Here is a 7,784-nt window from a genome sequence, read left to right on the forward strand (position 1 = left end):
CCTTTCTTCTCTTCCAGGGAAATTCCAATCATTTCCCCTCTGGAGGCCTGAGCTGCTCCCCTCCCTCCCTCCGCCTGCCAATAAGGTTTATTTGGACATGCAGGTTAGACTTGAAGGTCTGTCCTCCCTGTTTGACCCCCCCCCCTCCCCCCTCCTTTAAACTGGCAAACCCCCCACTCCTTCACACACAAACAAGAAAATCACCATCATGGCTGCAGATGTGGCACATCTGGCTCCAGGACTGAGTCATTATTCTTGGCTCGCTCTGATGTTCTGCTCCGACCCCCCCCCCCCACCCCTCCACTTCTCCTCCCCCCCTCCCCTCACCCCTTCCTCTCTGCCGCCATGGCAACTGACGAATGTTTGGCAGGAAGCCCTTGGCACGGAGCCGGGATGAATGAGTTGTGGCGCTCGGGGAGAGCGAGCAGGAATCAGAGTGTGTGACAGAGAGGAAGCTTGTGAGAGAGTTAAAGTGTATAAACAAAAACCAGAGAGGGGGGGGGGGGGGGTGAGTGGAGGGGGGAGGGGGGCGGCGGCGCTTCAGTCTGGCGCCGGTCCAGTCCGACCATAAAGCTCTGAGGCTGAATGGAGGCCGTTGGCAGAACACCAGCTCAGCCTGAACAAAGCTGAGTGTGACACCGCCGCCACCGCTCCCGCTTGGCAACCGCCACGTTTTCCCAGCAGCCCTTGCCTTGGCAGCTGGCCCACCTTCCCCTGCAGGCCTGCAAAGAGGATTAGGACAGGGGGGGGAGGGAGGGGAGGATTGGGGGGGGGGGGGGGGGGGCAAAGGGAAAAAGAGAGCCTTGTTGTTTTTCTCTTGTCTCCTCTCTTCGCCCTCAGTGACATCACCGCTCCGCTTCCAGATGCAAAGCGTCCAAAGCGTTTTTCTGCCGGTTTATTGACTTGGCCGTCCATTTTATGAACGCTGCCGGCGGGTGCTGATTCCTGGGGTGACTGACTGACTGACTGGGGGGGGGGGGTATTGGGGGGGGGCACCCAAAATGGCGCCTCCTGCAGTCTGCAGCGTCGACAAAGACGCCGAAAAAAAAGCAACCGGCTGTTTTTATTTTAGCTCGAATTGAACAAACGTCAGAATTTATTTGCAGATCGACGAGTTGAGAGTTAAATAAAGAGTTTAAGTATCTCTACTACTATTAATGGCATGAACAGGACTGTGATTCTCTGACTTTTGGTTCCTGATGATGATGATGATGATGATGATGATGATGATGATGATGATGATGATTTGAATCGTCCTGTTAGCTGCAGTGACATCAGCAGGTTTGACCTTTTTGGGTGAAACATGTTGACGACTTCTGGATTAAAGACTTTAAAGTAATTAGAAGTAATGATGACAGTATCACATTATCGTATCTTCATGTTGCTCTTTTGTGTTTCTTCTCTACAGTAATCCTAGCTTAGATTGAGCTATACAAGAATCTACGACCATATCAGCTGCTCTGTGAGGCTTTGAGTTAAATCGTCAACATGCAGGTATGATATTAAACACTTGCTCCGTACGGTTTGTTCCAAATTTACTTGGAAGTCAGAATTTCAAAGTCAGATGAACTGAGGCCTGTTGACCATAATGTCCATAAATATGTGTAAAACCTGTGGTGATAAGTTGGAATGAAGTTGGCTAAAAATGTCTAACCAGGCGGGGAGTTCCTGTCCTCTGAAATGAGGCCAACCAGGAAGTAACTTAGAGCTGCATTCTATCAAAAGGCCACCAGGGGGCGACCGTCTCTATACAAGTCAATGGAGAATTCACCAACTTCTCACTTGATTTCTAACCTCAGTAAACGTTTTCAAAATGTGTTTATGGTCTCAATCGCTAGTTTAAAGCCTTCTTCAATGCAGTATGATGTTCATTTGGGACATTTTGGCCTCCCTGATTTTATATGTGACGATAAAGCAGGGTATGCATTAGGGCGTGGCTACGTCCTGATTGACAGGTTGATTGACCAATGTCCTCGAGATCCAGCCCTCGTAACCATAGCAACCTCCCCGCTCCGCCCATGGCCCCGCCTCATGCCCATATAAGTAGAATCCCTGTTTTTATTTTTCCCAGCATGCACCTGAAATTTTCAAGATGGCGCTGCCTAGATTAGAAACTATTGGCTTCAGAGCAGCAGTCCACAAACCAATGGGGGACGTCACGGATGTTACGTCTATTTCTTATATACAGTCTATGGGTCTAACACAGAATTGGCTGATCATTTATAAACAGTCCAGAAAGGGAAGGTTAAAATTTACCCAAAAGGAAAAGTTGTACGGTCCAACAGAAAGAAACCAGGAGGGTTTAAAATCAACCTCATGGTGGCGCTAGAGGAAAGAAGTCATCAAGGTTCATCCTCTAGAAACCATGAATATCTGTATAATGTATTAAATATTTATCTTTTTATCTCTCTTCCTTCATTCCTTCCCTCCTACCTTCCTTCCTTTCTTTCCTTCCTCCCTCCCTCCTTCTTTCCTTCCCTCCTACCTTCCTTCTCCCCTCCCTCCTTCTTTCCTTCCCTCCTACCTTCCTTCCTTCCTCCCTTCCTTATTTCCTTTCCTTCATTATTCCCCCCTCCCTTCCTTCCATCCATCCTTCCATCTTCCTCCCTTCCTTCCTCCCTCCTTTCCTTCCTTCCACCCTTTCATCTTCCTTCCCTCCCTTCCTTCTTTCCTTTCCTCCCTTCCTTCGTCCTTCCTTTCCTTCATTCTTCCTCCTTTCCTTCCTTCCATCTCTCTTTCCTCCCTCCCTCCTTCTCTCTTTCCTCCCTTCCTCCATCCCCCTTGCTACCTTTCCTTCCTCCCTCCCTCCTTCTTTCCTTCCCTCCTACCTTCCTCCCTCCCTTCCTCCTTTCCATCCTCCACCCCCCTTCCTTCCTTTCCTTCCTCGCTCCCTCCTTCTTTCCTTCCCTCCTACCTTCCTTCCTCCCTTCTTTCTTGCCTTTCCTTCATTCTTCCTCCTTTCCTTCCTTCCTTTCATCTTCCCCCCTCCCTCCTACCTTCCTTCCTCCCTTCCTTCTTTCCTTTCCTCCCTTCCTTTCTCCCTCCTTTCCTTCCATCTTCCTCCTTTTCTTCCTTCCTCCCTTCCTCCTTTCCTTCCTCCACCCCCCTTCCTTCCTTTCCTTCCTCCCTCCTCCTTTCCTTCCTTCTTTCCTTCCATCCACCCTCCTTTCATCTTCCTCCCCTCCCTCCTACCATCATTCCTTCCCTCCTACCTTCCTTCCTTTCTTTCCTTCCTCCCCCCCTCCTTCTTTCCTTCCCTCCTACCTTCCTTCTCCCCTCCCTTCCTTCCTCCCTTCCTCCTTTCCTTCCTCCTTCCCTCCTTTCCTTCCTCCCTTCCTTCTTTCCTTTCCTTCATTCTTCCTCCCTTCCTTCCCTCCTTTCCTTCATTCTTCCTCCCTCCCTTCCTTCTTTCCTTTCCTTCCTCCCTCCCATCCTTCATTCTTCCTCCTTTCCTTCCTTCCTTCATTGACTCGAGGACAACAGGAGGGTTAAAGATGTCAGACTGAGCCTCAGTCATCAGGCTTGTTAGCAGGACTCGCTCGTTTCGTCTCCACCAATCAGACGTGATTTATTCGTCTCTCTGAACACAGGAGCTGTGACGGTCGCGGTTTCTTTTCCTTTAATTAAACGACACGCTTTGATCAAACAGACGTGTCACTTTAAGTTTGAGTTATTTCTCTAAGTCGAACAATCTGTTGTGTTTTTCGTGGATGTAGCTAATTAGCCAAGAACACGACATCGTCTGCGCTCTTAATCTGAAAGGTCTGATTGATCCACATCAGGGGTGTCTAACCCTTCTCTTCCTTCCTTCCTTCCTTCCTTCCTCCCTTCCTTCCTTCCAATGGACCGGCCCACATAAGATCACATTGGGCTCTGATCCACATGATGTGTTGAGAGCAACCAGATCTGAGATGTGTGATGTCGGCCATTGTGTGCTTGATCTCTCGTCCTTTCGCTTTTTGTTCCCAGGGGGTTTTTTTTATCGATCGTTCTTCAGCAGTGAGTCATTTCCTGAGTTTACATCCTCGTGTGCTCGTGTGAGGAGGCTTCACCGAGTCAAAACAGACCGGCGCTGGTCCTCCGCCAACAGTCCTGCAGCCAGAAGAAGAAGAAGAAGAAGAAGGAGGAGATGAAGAAGGAGAAGAAGAAGAAGAAGAAAGCTAGAGCGGCGTCTCGGTAAACAGGAAACGGTTCATTACTGGTGACAAATGGAGGGAAGGAAGGAAGGAATGAATGAAGGAATGAAGGACACAAGGAGGTACAAGGAAGGAAGGAAGGACAAATGGAGGGAAGGAAGGAAGGAAGGATGGAAGGAAGGAATGAAGGAAGGAAGGAAGAAATGAAGGACACAAGGAGGTACAAGGAAGGAAGGAAGGAAGGAGGGAGGGAGAAGGAAGGAAGGAAGGAAGAAAAGAAAGAAGGAGGGAGGGAAGGAAGGAAGGAAGAAATGAAGGACACAAGGAGGTACAAGGAAGGAAGGAAGGACAAATGGAGGGAAGGAAGGAATGAAGGAAGGAAGGAATGAAGGACACAAGGAGGTACAAGGAAGGAAGGAAGGACAAATGGAGGGAAGGAATGAATGAATGAAGGAAGGAAGGAAGGAAGGAAGGAGGGAGAAGGGAGGAAGGAAGGAAGAAGGGAAGGAGGAAGGAAGGAAGAAATGAAGGACACAAGGAGGTACAAGCAAGGAAGGAAGGACAAATGGAGGGAAGGAAGGAAGGAAGGAGAGAGGGAAGGAAGGAAGGAAGGAAGAAGGGAAGGAGGAAAGAAAGAAGGAGGGAAGGAAGGAAGGAAGGAAGGGAGAAATGAAGGACACAAGGAGGTACAAGCAAGGAAGGAAGGACAAATGGAGGGGTGTGAGGAGGCTTCATCGAGTCAAAACGAGAACGCCGAAAATGGTAAACAGACCGGCGTTGGTCCTCCGCCAACAGTCCTGCAGCCAGAAGAAGAAGAAGAAGAAGGAGATGAAGGAGATGAAGAAGAAGAAGAAAGCTAGAGCGGCGTCTCGGTAAACAGGAAACGGTTCATTACTGGTAATATCCTGACAATAAAGTGATGTGCTGATGACTGAGGAGATTAAAGTGCATGGACCAGCCTCTGTTTACCCTCCGCAGTCTGGAGGAAACGCAGCACATCTGCTTGGCTGTCGGCCTGCAGCGGCGTCCCCCCCCCCCCCCCGTCCCCTCCCTCCCTCCATCCCCCGTCCCCTCCCTCCTTCTCTCTTTCCTCCCTTCCTCCATCCCCCTCCCTTCCTTCTTTCCTTTCCTCCCTTCCTTTCTCCCTCCTTTCCTTCCTCCCTTCTTTCTTGCCTTTCCTTCATTCTTCCTCCTTTTCTTCCTTCCTTTCATCTTCCCCTCTCCCTCCTACCTTCCTTCCTCCCTTCCTTCTTTCCTTTCCTCCCTTCCTTTCTCCCTCCTTTCCTTCCATCTTCCTCCCTTCCTTCCTCCCTCCTTTCCTTCCTCCACCCCCCTTCCTACCTTCCTTCTTTCCTTTCCTTCGTTCTTCCTCCCTTCCATCCTTCCTTCCTTCCATCCTTTCATATTCCTCCTTTCCTTCTTTCCTTTCCTCCCTTCCTTCCTCCTTCCTTTCCTTCATTCTTCCTCCTTTCCTTCCTTCCATCTCTCCTTCCTCCCTCCCTCCTTCTCTCTTTCCTCCCTTCCTCCATCCAGTCTGGAGGAAACGCAGCACATCTGCTTGGCTGTCGGCCTGCAGCGGCTTCCCCCCCGTCCCCCGACCCAACCAGGAAACTACCACTGATGGATCAAACACGCTGAAATGTTTTAGTACTCAGTTCTGTTTATTTAGGAAAAGCTAGAAAACAGCTCAGCAGGATGAAACTGTTCTGGTAAAGTTTGTCCTGATGGTGGCGCTGCAGAAGGAGAGTGAACATACTGGTCTGTTTGAGGTCAATTTGACCCATTTTGACATTTGACAGCTGTAAAAAAAACCCACCCATAATAATAACCAATAATGGAGGTATTTGATCAAACATTTATATGTTTGATTTTGTCCATATTTCCCAGCTCTAAACCTTTAAATCCAACTGAAGACATGATAACTGATAACTATGATAACTTGAGCTAAATGAAACCCCAAAAAAGCCAGTCCTAAGAATAAGATGTGATTGCAGGCATAATTTACTAAATGAACATCATGCTGTATTAAAAACTAGTCGACCATCAGCTGACTGATGTCTAACTGAGGTAATAAATGAAGTATGGTTTCTAACGGACTTCTATATAATTGCCTGTTTGGTGCTGAGCAGGTAGAGTCCAGTGAGGAGAGGGAACCAGAACAGTAAAGTTGCAGCCAGACAGTTGAACAATGAGCTGAAACTCAACCATCCCGAGCTCCTCTTCAGCTTTACGGAGCTTTATCGTGAGGCAGGGAAGATCTGTTCTAGAAATATACAGTATGTTATAGAGTCAGTGATTATTCTCTGTATCACTCAGGCGGCTCAGACTGTGAAGCGCTCAATAACTTCTGCAGCGTTGTGGAGAGAAACTTATTTCACACTGAAATAAAATCAATCACCGAATATCATTTTCATCACGGTGTTCACAGAAGCAGAGGACGTTTGATCCACTTTCAACAAGACGAGCCGTGAAGCAGTGAGTCGGTGTTTCAGAGGTAACGAACTTCTCTGTGATGAAAGCAGCGTAAACTTCATCAGTCAGTCAAACGCTCCGCACGACTCTGGATGTTTGAGACTCTGCTCGGCTGTACCACGAGGAAGCTGCGAGCGGAGCCTCTTAATAATTGAGCAAATAAGCTTTGTAGTGTCGTCTTTGATGTGTTAAAACCGCTTTAATTTTTAAACAGAGCATTTTGTAAATGAGGCACAGCGCGCAGGCTTTGATGATGTGGAACAGATGATGCACCGAGGGGCGAAAAATGAAACAGTTTCTTTTTTAAATCTCGCCCCAATGAAACTGTCAGCGGTCCAAATAATTAGGAATTGGCCTCAAATTCAAATAGAGAGACAGATTAGCCTCGGCAGCCCCGGTGGGATCCACTCTAAACACCATGTTTAATGAAAAGAGTTTGAAATGCTATTTACAAGCTTTTGGCAATTAATGACGTCTGTCAGCACAGACCCAACTCTGCCAAACTGTCTTTACTCTCATCTGAGGAAGAGCTGAGATTTAACGCCTCAGTGAACCCAAATTAGCCCACAGATGGTAAATATGAGAAACAGTATGTGGATTTTAAAGGATGAATCCACTCCGCTGACACACAGTGAGATATCTACTCAACTAAACTGACATTAACCCTTTATAGGACACTCATTGAAAGGAAGGGAGGAAAGAAGGAAGGAAGGAAGGAAGGAAGGGAAGGAAGGACGGAGGAAGGATGGAGGAAAGAAGGAAGGAAAGGAGGGAGGAAAGGAAAGAAGGGAGGGAGGAAGTAAGGGAGGAAAGGACGGAAGGTAGGGGGGAGGAAGGAAGGACGGAAAGAAGGGAGGAAAGAAAGAGAGAAGGAGGGAGGGAGGAAGGGAAGAAAGAAGAAAGGGGGATGGAGGAAGGAAAGAAAGAAGGGAGGAGAGAAGGAGGGAGGGAGGAAGAACAGATGGAAGTAAGGAAAGGAAGGAAGGATGGAGGAAGGAAGAAGGGAGGGAGGGAGGACAGATGGAAGGAAGGAAAGGAAGGAAGGAAGGGAAGGAAGGAGGGAGGAAGGAAGGAAGGAGGAAAGAAGGAAGGAAGGTAGGGGGGAGGAAAGAAAGAGAGAAGGAGGGAGGAAGTAAGGGAGGAAAGACGGAAGGGAGGAAGGATGGATGGACAGGA

The sequence above is a fragment of the Scomber japonicus genome, chromosome 2, assembly GCF_027409825.1.
Source record: "Scomber japonicus isolate fScoJap1 chromosome 2, fScoJap1.pri, whole genome shotgun sequence".
Classification (NCBI taxonomy): Eukaryota; Metazoa; Chordata; class Actinopteri; order Scombriformes; family Scombridae; genus Scomber; species Scomber japonicus.